The sequence below is a fragment of the Sebastes umbrosus genome, chromosome 9, assembly GCF_015220745.1.
Source record: "Sebastes umbrosus isolate fSebUmb1 chromosome 9, fSebUmb1.pri, whole genome shotgun sequence".
Lineage (NCBI taxonomy): Eukaryota > Metazoa > Chordata > Actinopteri > Perciformes > Sebastidae > Sebastes > Sebastes umbrosus.
The window spans coordinates 26,373,888-26,395,509 of NC_051277.1; the positions used below are offsets into that span (position 1 = coordinate 26,373,888).

The window sequence follows — 21,622 nt, forward strand, 5'->3', positions numbered from 1 at the left end:
GTTGCCTTACAGAGTTCCTTTAAAGGGGCCTCTCACCCCTCCAGCCCGAGTGCTTTAAGATGGAATAAGACGCAGAGCATTGTTCAAGAAGTGTCGCTCAGAAGAAGAAAACTGCCATTTATGGTGTTCAAAACAAGAGAGCAGCATCTTGTAAACAAACATGTGACTGTGTGTCATGGCATTCATCAGCTCTCCGCTGCCTCCCTGCCTCTCCTTTGTGGGGAGACCACCATCCCCTTTAAATGGCTCATAAAATAAGTCACTTCCCTTTGACATTGTCCTGCCTCTCAAACTGTGTTCTCAGAGGAAGGATGGTGGGGGAGGTGAAAACGCCTCACGGACAAAAACCAGATTAGACACCTCGCCGCCCCCTCTGCCTGCCATCATGTGCCCCTGAACCAGACGGACCTCAGGGTGCCCCCCCTCCGCCTCGACCGCCACCACCCTGCAGGCTTAACCAGCGAGGTCAGGGGTTAACAGCCACTCCTCTGAGAGAGGTCCTGTCCTCTGACCCCCCCTCCCTGTCCGCCAGCCAGCACATCCACCACACACAGCAACTCAGCCCCCAATAATAACACCACCAACACAAAACAACCCCCCATACATACGAGCAATTAAGAGACGTAAAAAGTCGCAGACACATGCAGAAAATATAAATAGAAAACCTTAACATATACTCCAATCTGAAGGATTATTTCTGTACCCTTCTGAACTCGCTAGAACTGCTAAAGGAGCCGTGGAGGAGGCCATGGGGTACCGCATGTCACGAACCGTTCGCCGACGTCTGTCACTAATTGGAGCCTGGTGGTCTGCGAGGGAACCAAACCTCTGAGCTTTCACACACACACACACACACACACACACATCAACATTTGTAAATAATTAAATGATAAACTGTACGCTGCTCATAGTCTATGTACATACTAATTCAATCCCAGTGGAATGTCGGTAATTTGAGACGGTGAATAGTACCGATTTCTTTTCAAAACATGAAAAACGTGTGAACAAGTCGGTGTGACTGATCTTCAAATGTCCAGCGTATAAAATGCAGCCCCTAACACACACACATAGTGTGAAGTATGCAAAACAACACTTATAAATACATAAGGTATTAATTGGGTTATTACGCTCCCTGCTGGAACATGTAAAGGAGAGTGCTGCCAGTCTACTGAGCATTACTCACACACAGACAGTTGTAAATTTGCACACCCTGCAGCCATAACATTCTCCTCTCGCTTCTCACCTCAGTCTGGGGTGTGATTATCCTGGGGGTGGGCGGGAGGGGGTTTAAGGAATTGGTGCCATTTGTTGGAGAACTTTCTGTTTTTGCATCCCATCCTGTCATGACACAATCACATGAGCTGAACCTGAGGTCTTCTGTGGAGGCCGTGATATTGCTTTTTAAAGGTGTGAAGTTTTACTCGATGTCTTTTCAGTTAAATTTTAGGCGTGATATTTTGTTTCAAACAGGCAAAGTAAAGGGTCGTCGTGTGCAGCCACAGTTGAAAGGCGTGATTAAAAGGCTGCATATTTCATTTCCAAAATCATAGCAATTGCTTTCTAAGTTGTACCCTTCTTAAATTCCTTCCTGTTACGGCATGTTGTCAAATCACCACTTTCTTTTCTCGCTTTCATCTGTAAGGACTCTACAGTTGTGGTCTCTATCTGGATTTTGAGAAATGAATGCTTTTACTCATTCAAAAATGCCATTTATTCATTTCGGAAAAAGCTTTTCCAATTAGTTTCTCGGCGAGCAATTCAAAAGCGTCAAACAATTCTGATAACTTGGCCTTCGATAAATAAATCAGCACGTTTTCAAAATGCTTCGCTTTTATCAGCTTTCGGTAATAACTTTGGAAAGGCACCATCTTTTGTTCAAGAGGACGGATGTGTCATTTTGAAATTAAACCCACACATCTATTCAAAAACGACGGAATAAATGTTCTCAAGGCTCCATAATTGTGCAGGGTTTAAGCAGGGGGATCTCCCGCATGAGATCAGTCTATTGCTGTAAAAACAAAATGTGCAAAAAGTCAAACTACGAAGGGAGGAACGAGCAGTTATCTGAGCCTCCAGTGTCCTATTTTATACCACAAAGTTTTCACAGTACGGTTAGGAAAAGTGCTCCGGTACAATATGATATTTCCCCCCGATATTACAAGAAATCCTTTAACTAGGCGAGCTGACTAAGAGCTCAGTGTTATTTACAACCTGGAGGAGTAGCTGCAGGGGGAGGGAAGGCTACAAACATCCACACATTCGCGTCAGGCTGCTGCTCGGTACAACCGCAGACTCTTGCTCGGGGGCATCATGCCAGCAGGAGCTGCAGGAGGGGTTTGCCTTCCCCATCCACATTTTCCTAACTCTTTTTTTCATGTGTCAAAGAGAGACAACCTGACCATTCCTTACTGCCATCAGTGCGTAGAATACTAAGGGTCAACTTTTCAGATTTCTCAAATAGAAATGAAACAACACTTAAAGTCCTCCTCCAGTGTATTTTGGCATTTCTATGATATTTCATATTTATTTGAGTCCTTTCCTGACTAAGTTGATCAGCCAAATGACTTCATTGTGTGCTCAAAGTTAAAAAAAAAAGGTTGTTGCTAAAATCGGAATATGACTTATGACTATAGTAGAGGCTGCAGGTCATACGTCATCCCCCAAGCTTGCACAGGCAAACTCGTTTGTGTCTGAACAGCAGCAAACTGCTAGTTAGGTGTAGTTAGCTAGCCCAACTTGTTGCTTTAACTAACTGAGGGGTTTCATTTTAGTTTTTAGTTTCCTCCACCTTACTTTAGTGGGTTTATATTCACAATGGCATTTGTGTATGCAGTGAATGGGTGTACACGCACGCAGTGGATTACACAAATTCCCACCGGCAGAATGAGCACAACACACTGACTGTCTCTCTCACTCGCTCTCTTCTTTACCGTCTCCTGCCGGAGATAAATTAACGGAAAGTGGCCAATGACGTTTTGGAGGTTTGCCGGCCTCTAACAGGTCTGGACGACGGGGAACATAACTTTCACCATAACTTTCAGCCCAAGAGAAAACAAGCGAAAAGTCCCGTTAGAGAAATAAACGAATCACAGTGCAGCCCGGTGCGGTGTCGGTGCTGGGAGCTGAGGCGAGAGCGGCCGGTGCTGGTGGCCGGTGCACCTCCAAAACGTCCCAAAACTGCATTTCAACTCTGCAAAATGTCTATCCGTCCTGCAGTGCATGCCTCGCCAGGAGGAATCGGTAAAGAAGAGAGCAAGTGAGAGAGAGTCGTGTGTTGTGCTAATTCTTGTCTCATTTGTTGTCTGATAAACAGTAAATTCATCTAAACTGGTTTCATCTAAACTGGGTTAAAAAACGACACAATCTGGTTTCCATTAAATGAATTATGTCTGACTATTAACCACACCCCCATACTCTGTTTGAGAAAGAGGCAAAACACAGGAAGTAAAACTGTCTGGAGGGGGTTTTAACAATGTTCTGCATAACTTCACGATGAAAAGTGAGCTAAAGATTCTCTCAAACCATGTCAAGGAGAGCCAAACCACCGACCAACATTATGAATTTTAAAAGCCAAGTTAAATGAAACACACGTCATACTACGTATTGCATTTATCTCAAACACTAATATCTTGCCTGCATGGGTGTACTCTGAGCAGAATCACCGCAAAATGGGGAAAATGTTGAACAACATTCTGCTGTAAGCGGAAACCATTATTAGAGACTCGGCTGTTCATATGGAGGTAATCAGGGGCAGGGCGATACTTCCACCTACGCTGTTTCTACACTTCAGCCTCTTACAAAAATAGAGTAATGACAAGTTTATAGCAGTTTTGGCCAAAGCAATAATGCTTTTCCACTCTCAGCTCAGTCGTCCAAAAGAGCCTGAAATGTGCTTGCAGGGGACTTCTGAATCTGACTAGTATTTTAACAAACTGATTGGTAGCAATGCCAAACCTTAACTGAAGTGAAAGGTTGTTATACTCAAAGTTTAAAGGGGTTTACTGACAGGGTAATATCTCTGAGGTGTTAATGTTGGCTAAACGTTAGGATGGATAACCAGCCCTCTCCTTCAGAGATGCCAGGTGCAACAATCACCTGGACGTCTGCAGCGTATTCCGCAACACATCACTTTATATCTGTGGCCCCTCGCTGGGAGTGGCAGCAGCTTTTAGCATGAAGCTCCAGCTGACCCATGACTCAGACATTACACCACTCTCATAACCAGCCTATAGCCCGTAAAGGATGTAACTGAAGTGGGCAACGGCTTTAAACATTTAAAGTTAACTAGTAAAATCTTTTACAGGAATTGTTTGAAACTGCAACCAGAACATCTGCATGTTTGCCTCAATAAAAAATAAGCGTCTGCCTTAGTTTGTTCTCGTGCTGCTATTTGGATCCATCGTTCATATATATATATATATATATATATGCTGTATTTGTAGATTTTCTAGTTAATTTGTTGGTTTTGTTTTGGAGCCCACATTTTTTTTTTCTATGCCTTATTCTATTGCTGCTGCAACAACATCGTTTCCCCCATGAGGATCATCATATATATTGAATGCAGACATGCACATAAAACAAGAAGAGCATTGTAGTTCAATAAATCACGTGTAGACTTTATGTATAACAGTAGAGTGATAGAGAGCAGCTGAGTCCCATAAAACAAAGACACACAGCTGATCAGTCAAATGGGTGTGTGAGTTATGTACTGTATACAAACTACAGAGATTGTAGTGTATTCACTTTCATCTCTTCCTACTAGAGACCAAAGAAATTCTTAGTCGACGAACACTCGTAGGATTTTGTCAACTAATCGATCAGTTGATTTAATCAACAGATCTGTAAAACGGAGTTTCTCCACAAAACCTCCACTTTAAATCTTGTTTATCAGAGATGTGCTCAGAAGTTTCTTGGAAATAAGTCATTGGAAAAAGCATAAAAATGACTAATCGACGAAAGAAATCTTATTTGACTAAGACCAAAACGACCGATTAGTTGACTAATATATATATATATATATATATATATATATATATATATATTTCAACATGCTACATGCTGTTCATTTATTTGGTAAAAATACATTTTTGCCTTAACAAAAGTATGGCTTACATAAGGAACAAACACTTCTTGATTGACAAATCTTAATTAAAAGAATAGGTCTTCTGCAGTAATTAGTGCAAACAAAAAAAGCAGCTTTGTTATTTTTATAAAAAATATGATGTAATTATAGACTAAGGCCATCAACATAAATTGAAGCACAAGCTTAAGAATTTGCATAAAGTTGAAGTCTAGGCTACTTTATGCAAAATAGGGGCGTCTGGTGCAACTCGCCGCCTCTGGAAACTCCCTAGAAACTTTTTAATTAAACGTTGTCAATCTAAAATAAAGACAGATTTGGCAACTGCATGGCTTATTTCTCACATAAAATGTTTTCAGAAACACATTTCGGTGAACTGTTTTCATAATATAAGAGAAGAAAGTTTCCAAACGAGCCGCCATGTTGGTTCCGGTTTGAAAGCTGGGAGCAGCAGCCCACGAGGGAAAGCGTTCGTCCAATCAGGTGCCTGTGCCTTGTGTCTAGTAGCAGCCCATCATGCGACCAATGCTGGGAAGTGAGGCGATCCCTTGGGATGATAAACGCCTCTGTCACATACCATTACTGTGTGTCCAAGAACAACAAAGTTGAATCTAACCTAAATCTAAACTAATGAAGAGGTGACTCTCATGTCTTTGCCTTAAACTACACCATGTAGTATTTATCATGTCACCCGGCATGTATTCAGCTGACCAGAAAGCATCCGACCCTCACATGATGAGTCATGACACTAATGTTGATTCGACGCATAATTCAGCATCAGAAGTGTTGGAGGTTAATGCAAAAGAATAATCTCACAGACCCTTAGTAACACCCATAAATAACAGGAACTACTTCTGGGAGGAAGCATCTCAGTAGTGTTGAGCTCGGGAAACGTTAGCACTGCTTGTGACATGAGAGATTTACTCCATTTAGAACAATGCTCACCATCCATTTATGAGGCAGGAAGTTTCCGTTTAGGGGAGTACTCTGGAGTGAATATTTTCAGCTACCAGCCAGCCACAGGGCTTTGGATAATGTCTGTGTAAAATGATGTTTCCTTAAATAAATCAGGAATTAAAGTCTCTTCCCCAACACAGCTGTCAAAACACCAAACTGCCAAAATTTACTTGTCACACGGCATGACTACGATGAGAAAGAAAGACTGCTGCACGGCACGAGGCGAAGCAGAACTCATTACAATCTCCATGTCTCATCAAATGCTTTTTATGCAGACGTACTTACGCTGGCACAGAGAAACTCTTAATACAGACTATTTGTCATTCAGGGTGAGAAATTGCCACATTAAAATGTTTATCCGTGATAAATCCTCCACGTTTTTTGTCCGACGTGAATTATTTTCTAAAAGGCGCAAAATCTCACAAACAAAAGCCCACACTGGGATGTGTAAATCTGAGCCCACTGCCACCAGAGTCCATTTCTGATTACTAAACCAGTCCGGGCCTCTGGCCAATTAAAACTCGCCATTTGTGAACATTCCAAAACGCTGTCATCCATGAACATTTACCCAGAAGCCCCTGGGGAGATTCCACAACATTGCCCTGGCCTCTCGCTCTGTCTGTTTCCCTCTCCCGTCCCGGCCCTGCATCTCCGGCTTTGTCTCCCCACACAAAAGCTCCCTGCCTACACCACTTCCCAGGTCACTGCTTTGTCAGGGTTTCAACTGGCTCCTGCACTTCCCCAAGTCCATTTAACAAGTCACAAACCAAATTCCAACCACTGGGGCAGTTCTCAAAAGGTTCACCTGCTGCACAAATATATATGAAACCTCTCGTGGTCAAAGAACAATCTGGAGGACTGGGTTTGACTCTCTGACCTCTTGTTGTGTTATGTGGCATGAAATCATTTCCATAAAGTCTCTTGATAGCAGGGTGGACATTTGGGAGCAAGTCAGAAGCTGTTGTTTCAACTGTGCTGTAGTGTTGTCACGATACCAAGATTATGACTTTGATTCGATACCTGCCTAAATATCTCAACACAGGTAGTGAAACAATACTGCGGCAAAGACCTAAAACATCAGGAAAGGTAATAGAATAATGGATGACAGAAAATATTTAGACAAGGTCAATGCAAGGCAGTGGAGGATGTGAAAAGAAGCCATAAAACTACAGGAGTGAATTATTATACCATAGTCTGGTCAGAGCTGCAACGATGAATCAATTAATCAATTAGTTGTTAACTATTAATCGCTAACTATTTCGATGATCGAAAAAAAAAGTAAAAAATTCTTTGATTCCAGCTTTTTAGATGTGAATATTTTCTGATTTCTTTACTCATTTATGACAGTAAACTGAATATCTTTGAGTTGTGGACAAAACAAGACATTTGAGGACGTCATGTTGGGCTTTGGGAACACTGATCGACATTTATCACCATTTTTTTGACACTTTATAGACACAAACAACTTATCGAACAATCAGGAAAATAATTACAGATACAGATTATTCTACAATGAAAATATTCGTTATATTGCTGGCTTTTTGTCATACATTTTAATATCTTACCGGGATCTGGAGAAACTCTTTACATTTCTCCACCCTTACATCACACTGCTGCTTATAAAAGGTTAAATCTTTGCAGAGATAAGTGCGAGCGATAGTGTAAGCGGCGGGGGCGCTGTTTTACAAACAAAAAAGCCTTATTAAACGCTGTTTAATGAGAAACATCAGAATTACAAATACTTTATTATAACTATCCTTATAACCTTATAACTATCAAAGAAATCACATCAACTTAAGTATAGGGGGACATTGCATCACTGCATACCGTTTAATTTTTTGAATTGATACATTTTTACATTATTAATTAATAAAAAAAATAATTTTAAGTTCCATGTTCTGTCATCTATTATTCCATTACTTCTCCTGATGTTTTAGATCTTTGCTGCGGTATCATTTCAGTATCGGTATGAAGATATTTAGGCAGGTCATCATATTGAAGTCAGAATTTTGGTATCATGGCAACACTACATATGAGAGATAAAAAATGGTTGGCACGCCCACTATGCCTGCAGGGAGTGGAAGCAGAGCGCTGCACACACACACACACTGACTCACTGACGCAAATCGACACAACTCATAAATACGGCTCTTAAAAACACCGTCATTCTTAAAGTACCGATACTAATAAGGTATATGTGTTAGCCAAAAAACCCAAAGAACTACAACTCACTACTTATAGGAAATGAAGGCAAAAACACTGTTCTATAGAGAACAGCTTTTGAAAACATGTCAAAGTTAAAGAGTGAGAGTTAACGTGAGAAAACAGGACATTAAATGAGAGAAAGACACCAAATGTAGCGGAGTGGTAAGGTTACAAGGACATGGAGGTCACTCATCTAGAAAAGTTAATCTGTGTTAATTCAGTCAAATATTCCATAAGTGGGCGTTCCTAGCGCGTTCCTAGGCAATCCTAGCACAGTACAACATGGTTTTCTTACTTGACAGTAAACACTTGGCCTAAAACGAGCACTGAGGTCTGCAAGAAGTCAAGTCAGCGAAGAAACGGGATCATAAAAATTAATAGTCAAACTCCCAACACTTGAGCAAGCTCTGTCTCGATCTATGAGAAAACTGGAGGCCATGATTCATGTTAATGTAGTTATGGGGAATCCATACTTCAAACACAAGTGGTCAGAGATTGAATTTGGGCCTCTTTTGGCACTCCACACAATCTTTCTGCAACTTGTTTGACTTCCTCCTGGTAAATACAGCAACCACTGGTGACTGGCTGGTCTGCCGTTCAGACCTGTGCGCGCCTCACCATTCAGCCAGCTGGTTTTAACATGAGTGTCTAGGCTGATACTGTATGGACTGCAGATTCATACATAAAGGAAAAGGCAACACAAGAAACTTTCCTTCCTACCATCAGTCTGCTGGGAATCTTTTCCTAACAACACCTATCAGAGGGAGTTGGAGGCAATGATTCACGTTAACAGCTGGTCTAACTCTTTCACCCTTTCTTTCAGGTTACGTATCTTTTGATGAGCCGCAGCGTTGCAGTGTTTGATGCTTTTACTACAGATTCCACCTTGACGCTTTAGCCTGGTCTGTGTGTGTGTGTGTGTGTGTGAGCGAGACTGTGTTATGTTTAAGATTTGCAGAGACAGGCAGAGGTTTTGCAGACAAACGAAGAGGACAAGTTACAGCACAGCGTGATTATCACAAGGGAAGAGAAGCGGAGGAGAGAAAAAAAGAGACACAAAAGGCCTTCCTGGCTTGTCCCTCTGCACCAGCCCTCCGTCTTTCCACTGACTCATGGCACACAAATGAAAACACACTTTAAAGCCGAAGATGAAAAACACTCTTTACTTAGGGCCAAGTGCTTTACCATCGGACCCTGCGCAAACACTGTTGTGCTGTCAGAGAAATGGACTACTGTCGAGCTTACAAATGCGTCCTCTTTGAGATGTGCTTCACACAGGGCTGGAGAAGCCACGCACTAGATTATGACTTTACACTTAAAGACTGTCTTTGTGGCCTGGTCATATGCATGTGCGGGTTTCAAGTAACAAATCACGACCCCTCCCTCCGACTCCATATAAAAAGAATTTAAAAAATCCAACTTTGTTGAAACATATGAGAGCTTTTAAAAGACTCGACGCACAAACAATACATTTCATCGTTGCCAGTAAAAGCCAGCGAACCCCTCCTAAGGACAGGGTGCTCTCTGACAGTGTTTATAACAGACATCCAAAAGCAGCTGAAGTCCACCAGATGTTGAGGCAGGACGGGGCCCGGCGAAGCCCCCCCAGGCAGAATGAGGTCAGGTACAAGATCAGGTTTCTGGAAGCTCAAAGCTACAAAAGGGCAACAAAGATTCTGATATACCTGTTGGGCCTTACGAAACTGGACACCAGCGGAGGCGGTGGGAAGAGAACCACTCATCGCCGACTGTCAAAGGGACTAGAAAGTCTAAACCTAAACGGTACAATGGTCTAATGGACCTCAGTCATGGATGGCTCAGCCCGCTCCCGATGATATGTACTGAATGTGTCGATAAATCAAAGTTGCTTCTCATTCCGATGATGTACAAAATTGGCGGGCTGACTCGCGTTCCCACATAGCAGCAAAGTTCACTGCCAGTAAAAACCGCCCTCAAAACACGCTGACCAAATCTGCGGTGTTGGAGCCATCATTTAACAAACTATTCGATCCTTTCATGTGTGTGTTTCCCCCCCCTTCCTCGCTTAATGGCCATCAGCCAGCAGGACGTCTGCCATTGTTTCCTTCATGTTTTAAATTTGAGTTTTGATGACCTGCTTTTAACACAAGGCATCCACTCGTCAGTCAAATTCACAGAGCTATGTGAAGCAGCCAAAGACTTGCCTGGTGCTTTTTTTTGTTTGACAGAAGAAAGGACTTTTGAAAAGCCATGAAAAAAAAAAAAAAAAACTGGGTTTGATCTCAAACAATATCATTTATATGAAAATAAATGCAATAACGAGCAGCACACAAGGGGATTAGGTAAATATTAGGAAACCTATTAAGCTAACAGCATTTTGGAAAAGTGAGCTAAGTGTGAGTGACTTCCTCGTCAGTGGGAGTCTTGATGCTGGCCTTGGGAGTAATTAGCAGGGATTACAGCTCGTCTGGCCTGCACCCAGCTCTGGGGTTCCAGCCCAAACACCCAGGCAAGTCCCTGGCTCCGCTCCCTCACCGCTCTCCCTTAACCACACGGGCCTCTGGCAGGTCGCACAAATCCTAATGATGATCACGACTATCAACACGAACATCCATCCCACTGTGGCTTCGTAGGAAATCAATTAACCTTGGTTGAGTTACACCTACATCATAACCGCACACTCCCCCGCTGGCAGCTACGCGGTTAGATGACTTCAGTGAGTGAGGGGAGCCTCGTCGTGTCAGGGCGAACGGGGGTTCACACTCCACCCCTGCAGTTTTGGGATCAGAGCCCAGCGGCCCTTTGCCACACTCCTCACAGCTGGCTGAGTGACACCAGCGCCGGGGTGATCAACACAAAAGGAGACGCGCGGCGGCTCGAATGTCAGAGGAACAAAAAAATTACACCACCGAGCATCAAGCGCACAAAAGGGGCTTCGGCAGCCAGAGGAGGTGAACGATGGGGAGAGGGTGAGGTGGGAACATGTATGCATCATTTCATCTTACACAAAGTTATGGAGTACTCAAATGCTCCTCTGTACTTGGTATCAGAGGCAGAGAGGTGGATTCAAGTCTAGGGATGCACCGATCCGACTTTTTCAGTCCCGATACCAAAACCTGAGCATTGGGTATCGGCCAATACCGAGTACCGATCTGATACCAATGTTTAATTAATAAGCTGTATACCTCACTGCGTGGAAGTGACTGGGATCATTCTTTTATGTGTAAAGCAACATCAGGCTTGACTTAAACATTACTTTCCTAACTTTGTAAAACAAATACATACATACATACATACATACATACATACATACATACATAGATATAAATCTACTGAATTGTTATTTATTATCTGAGGGTAAAACCTTTTAATGCAGCAACAGATTGGTCAAATCTTAAATTGAAATTCCAGTATATAATGTATATAGTACATAAACATAGAATAGAATTGAATAGATCTGCTCCACTGTCACCGATACCTGATCCAGCTATTTGAGTCAGTATCGGTCTGATATCCAATCCGGTATCGGTGCATCCCTACTCGAGTCACACGACTTGGACTCGAGTCACAAATTACACCAGTGACTCGTGATAAATGTGATAGGCTACCTTCCCTCAAACCCAAAGATTAAAAAGGATGTTCTTTAAAGTGTGTTTATGTAGAGTTAACTCCGACAGTGTTAAGGATGTTGGGTTTATTTACTTTTTGAGAGATCCTTTATTGATTTGTTTGGGAAGAGGATTCCAGATCTACTTTGTCTGAACCAATCCGACAGCATCCAATCAAGTTGCTGGAGAAAACCATGAAGAACTAATGTTACGTTACTGAGTGCCTTACTCTGCTGTTAAAATGTCATTATGACTTGTTTAGGACTCAAAACTCTAAGTTTAGGACTTGGAACTTGACTTGGAACTTGATTGCAATGACTTGAGACTTACTTATAACTTGCAAAAAAATGACTTGGTCCCACCTCTGATTAGAGGTGGAAACGTGTCATTGGTGCCTCGTTAACATTTAGAACTTATAACAACGCCGTGTGTGTTAACAAGAGACGTGGTCTAGTTTTGGCATGTGCATCATCTAAAAGCCTTTTTGCACAGAGAAAACAACAAAGGTTAACACTACACAAGAGAGGTAGACGGGCTGAATGGAGCATGGCACCGGTAAACCACCATTGACGGTGAAAAAAAGAGAGGAAATCACCCAGGGATGACGAAGAAAGGAAAGATTAGGAATGAAATGAAACCTCCCAGAGGAGCTGCTAAAGAGCGAGCCAGCGAGCGCGGGGGGAAGAAAATGAACCGATATGTCAGTCGGGACAGAGGAGGGGAAAAAAGAGACGGCGTGCAAACGGGACGACGTGTTAACAAGGAGTTTCAGGGGGTCGCTCCCCTCACCTCAAAGTACGGAAAACCACAAAGCCAGATCAGGATTCCTCACAGTTTGCAACAGACAAGGACCCACACACATCCACCAAATCACACAGTCAAGTTTAACCACTGGTTCCAGAAATGTGGTGTGGGGCCCTTTTGGTTAAACCCTTGTATTGTGTTAGACTCACAGGCTGTATGTACATGCCTTTATGACGATGAGTCACAGTGCATGCATGCTCCCAGTTACCTCCCCAGATTCCCGAAGCCTGTGTCACACACACAGTGACTCTCTGGCTCCTGCCTGGCCCACCATCTCTCCTAGATACTCAGTTCAACTTGCCTTGGTACAAAACTCTTTCCTGTCAGTCAAATCCCCTCTCTCCTTCCCTGCATGCCTCAGTCAGTCCCTCCAGCGCTCCTCTTTGTTGCCGTGTGTTCCCAGCTCCGGGGCTCCCTATGTGCGGGTCTTGGTGGTCCGGTGTGGAATGTGGTGAGGAGGAGGAGGGGGGGGGGAGGCAGGCCGGCCGGGCTAAAAGGGAGTGCTCAATTGTTCCCACACACAGCATCCACCCCCCACTGATCTGTCGCTCACTTGGCCATTTGGAGGGGGGGGGGGGCAAAGGAAAGGATGCAGAGAGGTGGAATCACGGACGCTCAGTCGACACACACTGCTACTGAACTGACGCTACACTTTCAGCATACTAAATAAGTGTAAACTTCAGATTCCAAAGTCCTACGTGCGAAGGCCCCTGGCACACCAAGCAGACGGTCAAACAGATAAAATCATTTCATACACCAGATTGGATTCGTTGCAACAACCAATGTTAAACCAGGTAGTTTTACAGTAGCACCATTCTTGAACTTCTTCCTTGCACGGACAAAAATTTGTTTTTAACGCTGCGATAAGCTGATTTGTTTTGGAGCGACGATAAGGCAGCCGTCACTGGCAGAGCAGAACGGGACACCAACAAGTGCCCCTGATCTCAGAGCTGCTGCGCTGCGATTGCAGGAAGTTGATAAGAGCAGCGAGACTCCGCAGAGCTGGCAGGCACGTGTAGCTGCCCTCCCCTCCTCTGGCCCCATCTGGACACGGCGAGTCACAGCCAGGCTCCCCCTGGGTTCACAAGACCTCAACCTCATGATACCTAAACTCAATTATTCTGAAGGCTCGCCAAACAGTGAGGGAGGGGGACGTCACGTATACAGGGCAGAGAGCAACAGGAACCATCACATTATCACTGCTTATAACTGATCTCCATGGATACCACCAGAGGGGAGAAACAAACCAAATGTTCAACATCCATCTACTGATCAGCCTCACAGTTCCCTGAAACACTAGGACTTGCCAAATTTGGGAAATCTTTAATTCAACTTCAATCATGATACATATGTACAATACGTATGGATTGATGAGGAATACGTATGTAAAAATATTAAGAGCATCATCATCATCCAGGAGGATTGTGTCTTGCTATTTTAGTTTCTACTAATAACACTAGCATGTCAAAACACAGAACAACTTTCATTGTAACACCTGTTTTCAAAAAGGCATATAAGGCAAGAAAGAGGAAACGCTTGAATGGTTCCAAAGAAAGAAGCTGCTAAAGTCTATCCCATCGCTCAGGAATGTTATCAGCAATTACTGTGCATGCTTTGGTGTTTATTTAACCTCAACCCCCACCCACACACACATTTTCTTAATTTTCTCCTCAAATCAATCATTCTTATTAACGTTTGTGCAACTTATTCCTCGTGGGACAAATTGATGTTTAAAAAGCCACCATACAGCAATTCTCACGACTGTTTCCAATTTGACTTAGTTTTAAAGTAAATGTGTTTTTCTTAAGAATCCTGACCGCTCAAGATTGACTAATGGTTTTAAATGATTCTCCATGCATACAAAGTCTCACCTAGATCTAATCTTGAGTGTAGTTTTGCAGGAGTGATTCCTCATTATCATGAGTCAGACTCGCATGTGTGAATTTACCGTTGGTTGTAACCACGCCTATGGGTGGGATTTTCTTAAATGACACACCTGAATCTGTTTGATCCATCCATATCTGACAGAAAAACAAGTTTGGGCTCAAACAGTTGTTCTTCTTTCATGTACTAATTGAGAAAGAAGAAAAGGAGCATTTAACAGCTTTTGAAACATATAGCCCACAGTTACAATTTTTGGGACTTGGAAGTCAAATAGATTTGTGTTTCTACACCGTTATTTTAGTTATCACAGACCAAATATGCTGCCTTTTCAACAAAAATATCAAAAATAACATAGAACTTCTTGTCAACTTCTTGAATAACTTTACATATTCAACACTATCTTGTATTTCTTTGGCCTTTTGCCATACAAAATATGCCTTCCAGAAAGATTCTCTTACTTAACTGCTTATGGCCTGTTTACAAATATAGATCTGGACTTCATGTGACTACACAAAGACCATCTTATATCCATGAGCATATCTGAAAAGCCACTGCGGGTTATCTAGGAATACACTTGACTGTATAAGTGTGATTCAATATCAGCTTCAACATAAACTACTTTTTATCTGCATGTTATCAGTTGCTTTGATATACGGCTAATAAAAAGGTTTTGGACTCCTGACCTACCAGACTACAACAACAGAGGTCTGTACTACGAAGCAAGTTTAACATACCCAGGGTGTCTTCTCGTTATCTGGTTTAACTAACCCTAACAAACGTGATCCCGCTAAACGGTCCTACGACGGTGGTTATCAACTCGGTAAATCAGACCATGGTTTCTCAATCTGTCTATGAGCGCGTTCACATGAAAGAGTAGTGTTTGCAGCATCTGACCAATCACAGACATGAACAAGTCTACAGACTTGCAGACAGACAAGCAGAGCGGCACATTTTACAAAGGAAGAGCAAACTATATTAGACAAATACGAAGAAGTTAAAGCTAAAATTAACAGTTGAAGCTGCCAAAATTAACAGATTTATTAATTTAACGGAATATTCAAAAATCAGATATAATCATCTAGGTATAAATAGCTTTAGAATTTGAATGGATGAATGGATTATACTGCATTACGCCTTGGGTAATGATGCGGCGTGTGACTATTTTAACCTTCTTTCACCCTCGCCCCGTCTCCGGCGGTGTGAAACGGATTTAAGAGGAAGTAAAGAAATAGAAAAGGAAAGCAATCTAAAAATATAATTCAAAGCTGTAAAAAACCCCAGCATACAGCCAGCTGTCCTTCCTGTATTTTAGTGAGCTTAAACTGTGTTGTTTCTAGTCTGGATTATGACTGTAACTTCTTCATAATGTGTGTAATATTATCATACGATCTGCGCACTGACCTTTGATTGGTCAGTAGGCGGTGCTTTTATATGAGTTGATCTCTTATCTGGAACATAACCTGCTCCAGAGCAGGTTAACTATTCAGCATCAGTTACCATGGTGATCTACCCCTTAAGAAGTGATCCACCTTCGTAGGACTGAAAACCCAGAGTTAAACCTTAAGTTACCTCGCCAACACTATCAACAGATATCAGGGTAAATAATCACAAAGTAAAGCACTAATTATAAAACCTTACAATTGGGTTTCTGTAAATGTGTTTTTGTGAGAGTTTTCAATTTGGCAAATGCAACTTTGCAGATAGAGTTGCTCCGATACCGATACCAGTATCGGAAATGCACCCGATACTGCCCAAAATTCGGTATCGGCGAGTACGCCAGTCTATGCACGATCCGATTTTATAATTTATTAACCCAGAAAATAAAATCTACTTGTTTAACCGGAAATCAATTCTTCTTCGCCGCTCAAAAACAGTAGCCTTCACTGTGCTGTCACCCTGGATGTATTATGGCTGCCACTGGCAACTACTGCCCACTGTTCATACATGGTCAGTAGTAATATAATAATGATAATGATAATAACTATATATTTTTTTACTACACTGGTATCAGATCGGTACTAAGTATTAGGGCTGTGAATTGGCAAAAATCTGGCGATACGATACGTATCATGATACAGGGGTTACGATTCAATTTATTGCGATACTGCAGCAAAGCAATATATCGCAATATTTAAAATCTAATTTTAGGAAACTGTCATATTATAAAAAGCACATTCACAACACCATTTGAATAAAATCGGACTTAAAAAAATTACTTTTTCCTATGCAATCAGAACAGTAGGAACTGCATTTATCACAGTCCCTGTAACATCCAACATCATAGCACTACTTTGAGAGGGCGCATATCTTTGCAAATGAAATAAAGTATTGACTGAGTTAATACTTGCATGTAAACTATTGATTTAAAATTGATAGTGTTTTTAAGAACCAATACAGTATCACAAAACATAATACCACGACATTCAATATTTTCTTACATCCCTACTCAGCATCAGCCAATATAGCTGAATCAGTATCAGGAAGTAATAAAACGGTATCGGAACATCTCTAATTGCAGAGACAGTTCTTCTGTAATTTTCCACACCCAATTTTTGAAATGACTGGGAATTAAACTTCAGCACTAAGCGCAACACTGGAGTGATTCTTAATGATAAGACTTGCAAAGCGTTTCACATAAAACAAAGAGAGCCGTTTGAGTTTTATGGGGTTGACCTTCAGAGGCGAGTAAGACTCTTGGGCTGGCAGTTTATTAGTTAATTATTACAGGTGTTAAAACACCAGGACACGGTTGAACAGAGCAGAGCCGCTCAAATATTGGTCTTTGAGCTGTAAAAGCTGCTGCAGACTGTGTTCGCCCCAGTTCCCTGTTCTTATCTTATCTGCTGAATGTCATTGCAATAACACAACCTGTTATTTCCCAAACCGTAATGATGCAGCAGGGCAAGCAGCCACCGGCTATAAGCAGGAGAAGAAGGAGCCCTCACAATGTGAGGCTGCAGAATGTCTCGAGCTTACCAGGAGGCCAGCGCGCTGAGGTCATGCACGCTTTGAGTTTCAGTCATAATGCACTGAACTGATTACGAGAAGGGGACGCTCCTCGTGCTGAAGGGAGGGAAAACGACCCTCTTCTTCTTTCATCTCTGCCATTGTTCCATACCTGGAGCATGACGTCAAGCCCGACTGCCACAGTAAACCAAAACAGATTTTGCTTGAAGAGCTGCAAAAGAAGGGGGGAAGCGGTGCAGTGTCCAGCCCCTCTGACACGGCAGATACCAATCTGGTCAGTGTTAACTGCTCTGCTCTCAGCCTGAAGAGCATGTTGCAACTGTGCAACAGCACTTAACAGATACCTTTAAACATTTATCACAGTATCAAATAGAACTGTTAAGAAAAACAAACACTACGCGCTATTAGCGGACCATTTACATTCGGCATGATTACTGACATTATTTATTATCTGTCATCATTAGAACTGGGAGCTTCATTTACTTCCCATTTAAGTGAGCTATTCAACCACAGGCCCTAAACAAATCATCATCCAGCAGACAAGGAACTTGGAAATGAGGTCTTGAACTGCTTCCACGTGAGCGGTAAAAGATTGATACCATGGGATCAACCAGGAATTTCGCGACCGAGCCTGCTGTTCCTCTGTATCACTTAATTTCGCCTACGCCAAAGCAATCGGGGTTTTCCATTTTAGTTTTACTGCATTAAAAAATCTTTATTGAATCTCGAGTCTGGCTTCGGCTGAGCCCGTCGGTAATTTGAATGGTAGCAAACATTCTCATCTGCACGCTGCCAACAATAACACGAGATGTCTGCAGTTAGTTTTGAATCCTGCGTCTCCTATAAGACTCATATCTGATTTATGATGCGCGTATCAAAGGAGGCAAACATGTCAAAAACTACTTCTGTGACAACTGGCAAAGATACTGTGTAATTTTCAAAGTATGTCTTCTCTGCAGTAGTTATGGTTTACGTCAAAAAGGCCCGTTATTTTGGTAGAAATGTTCTGATCACAACCGCTGGTTTCATGCGAAACTAAGTCATTCAACTGCATCCTTTATTGACTATTTCAACTTCTGCAGATGTGAGAAGTGAAACTTTTCCCATGAACTGCGTCTTTGATTATAAAGTGTTGAAACTGAAATTGTGATCTACATATGCAAGTAATTAATAGTCTAACCCTTCTACAACCTCACATCTAGTTCAATTCAAACACAGACTGTGTTATGATAAGGAGAGAATTCATGTTTGGAGTTCGACCCGTTACAAAGTGTGGAAGTGAGGCTCTGACAAACAAGACTGAAGTTCAATCAGACTGCACATCTGGAGCCATTTCTCCCCGGCAACATGAAACATTTCAAGAGCGCAGCGCTTCTGTATCTGCTTTTTTTTTTTTGCTTTCTGGAGACCCCCAACTCTCTTTAATGATGGTAGACCTTGTTGCTTTCTATGGATCAATTATCTCAGTCTCTTTCAATGACAAAGAGCTGTTCACTGAGGTCGGCCCTGCCTAAGGCCCAGACATACACCAGGAATCTATTGTAAGGAAAAGGCACGTGTGTGTCGCACACAAACCTGCACAATAAAACGGCCTTCATTCAGATCTTGTCTTTCAAAACCCAGAGATGCGAGACAATTAAGACGGACTGATGCAGACATGTTGGGGTACTCTCAATGACATTTAGCATCACAAAGACATACAGGCGGAAAACAAAAGGACCTATAGACTTGTGTGAAATGCAGGAAAAAAAATAAGTCCTCGACCCCCTTTGACAGTTATGTCCAACTCAAATTCTAATGAGCTGTTGTCAACAGAAAAAAAGACAGTCTGAACATCCTCTTACTATGCAAAGTAAACTAATAAAAGGACATCGGTACAATAAAGAGGAAACATACAAATCGGTCACCCTTGTCAGATGATGAACACGTCAGCTGAAAGGTTTGCGGTGAGAATGTCCGTGGAGAATAAGCTAATTATTAAGTCCACAGAGATGAACATGCATAAGGAAATGACTTCTAAAACAAGACAACAACGTGACAGACTGGATGACCTACTTCTATAAGTTCAAACAAGAACGTCACTGCAAAACTGCCAACCAAATGCATGTGTGAATGCATGTGCGCATATTCATTTTAACCAGCATATAAATGAAAGGGAAATGAGAGAAGGGAGGGATTTAAAGTATGCAGGGCACAGTGGAATTTCAACCCAACCCCCTTCCCCTGCTCCCCTCAAGCCTTCACTGTAAAAGCCCCCCTACGTCCGTTTCCATCACTTGGGTTTAACTCGTGATTAGCTAAATTGATTTGCCTTCTCACCTCTGTCTGACTATTAACATCCTATTTATTACCAAGCGGTCTTCATTGGGGCATAACATCCAGTCCCAAAAGTACAACATGTGCCTACACAGAAACTGTTAAAACCTTAACATGAGACTAACCCAGAGAGGGGGAAAAAAAGCTCACAATGCACAGGAACTGTTTACTAAATCACTGCAGGCTGCCTGCTATTCCCAACCATAGGAGTCTCTACTAAGGAAGCTTGGATATAAACACAGGCCTGGCTTCTTTCAGTGGGGAGCACAGCCGGTGTGTTGATTATACCTCTTTATTGTTATGAATTACATACAAGTATTTCCTAGATGAGGACTATATTTACACACCGGTGTAGTGGAGCGCTTTGCAGCCTGAAGAAGAATTCATCCCCAAATGTTTCACTGCCCCCAACTTAACGACGTACTGTAACTTTTAACACATGAAAAAAGAATGTCTGCATGATTTACCATGTTTTCCATATGGACTTTGACAGAAGCACAAAATGTCCATGTAGAAAAGTGACAGTTTAACTGTTTGTGGTAGGGCCTGCTGTACTTTTTCATGTCAATGACTCCTAAACTGTATTACATTTTAGCAGGGTCAAGAAAACCACCTGGAAAACTTTTTAAAGGGAATCTGCTTTATATGAATGCATCTGCCCAGTGTTTACGAATGTTAGATACTCTATCATAGTGCACTGAGGTTTGTGATTGGTTGTAAAGTGCTCACACATCACTGTACCTTGTACACTAAGGCTAATTGGCCCTCTTTGTCTATGCGGAGGCACACAAACATTGGCTCACATTTATTTATAAGTCCATTCTTGGTATACTCCCCTCCTATCTGTGCACTCTCATATCGCGCAACACTGGCAGCTATAGCCTACGCTCGTCTGACCTGTACTTATTATCTGTACCTAAGGTCCGCACAGAACTAGGTAAGATGGCCTTTAGCTATGCTGCTGTCTTGGCCAGGTCTCTCTTGCAAAAGAGATTCTTAATTTCAATGAATACCACCTGGTTAATTAAGGTTAAATAAAAAAATAAAAAAAATAAATAAAGCGAGTTATGACTTGAATAACTGTCTCGTCTGTATTTGAGAAGATAACAATGGTACAGCAAAAACCTGTGACTGAATTTCACTGACCTTTACCCCGTCCTACATTATGCTAAAATGCTAGCTTAAAAAGCTCTCATTAGCCGTTAGCTTAGGACCACCTTTACCTAGTCCAAGGCTACGTTCCAAATCGCATACTTTTTCGTTTTTACTTTTAGTACATACTGCAGCTGCCCTTACAAAGTACATACTGTTGCATGCAGTATATGCATACAATTGGGACATACTACTTCCTCATACACCCCTTGAACTTTGACCCTCCTGCTCATGAATCCCCTGCATAGAGGATTGTGGGTCAGAATAGCCAGAAAAGCATGCTGTCTTGCATACTGCAAAATGCAACCAGTATGCACCCGTATTTTAGGCATACTTCATTTAACATACTATGAGTGTGTTCCAATCCGCGTACTTCTGTACTTACACTTACAATTTTGAGTGCATAAGTGCGTTCACACTGGGAAGTACGGCAAAATGCAGTGCACTCAAAGTACCCGGATGTAGTACTCAAAACGGTCAAATCGTTGAGTTTGGAACGCTGGACACTTTTCACACTCAATTGTCGCCATCTTGGCTACGTAGCAGAAGGGGCGCGACGTCATTTCCGGTCAGTGCGCCGCAGAGTATTTGATTTGAGACGACCCTACCCCGTTGAAATTCACGCACTACTCAAGTAAGTACACACAGTGCACTACATTGAAGTGTACTT

The 21,622-nt window shown here is 42.2% G+C and overlaps 1 protein-coding gene and 1 long non-coding RNA gene across 3 annotated transcripts in view; both read right to left on the minus strand.

Moving 5' to 3' along the window:
• gpc4 (glypican 4) overlaps positions 1 to 21,622 on the minus strand; it is a 42,346-nt gene that overhangs the window by 19,467 nt on the left and 1,257 nt on the right. The gene's annotated exons all lie outside the window — the stretch shown is intronic.
• On the minus strand, positions 5,061 to 20,974 carry LOC119494782. The gene is made up of 4 exons (XR_005208294.1): positions 20,963 to 20,974; positions 15,205 to 15,208; positions 13,724 to 13,729; positions 5,061 to 5,265 (listed from the first exon to the last, which is right to left on the minus strand). It is a non-coding gene; the product is annotated as an uncharacterized LOC119494782 (long non-coding RNA).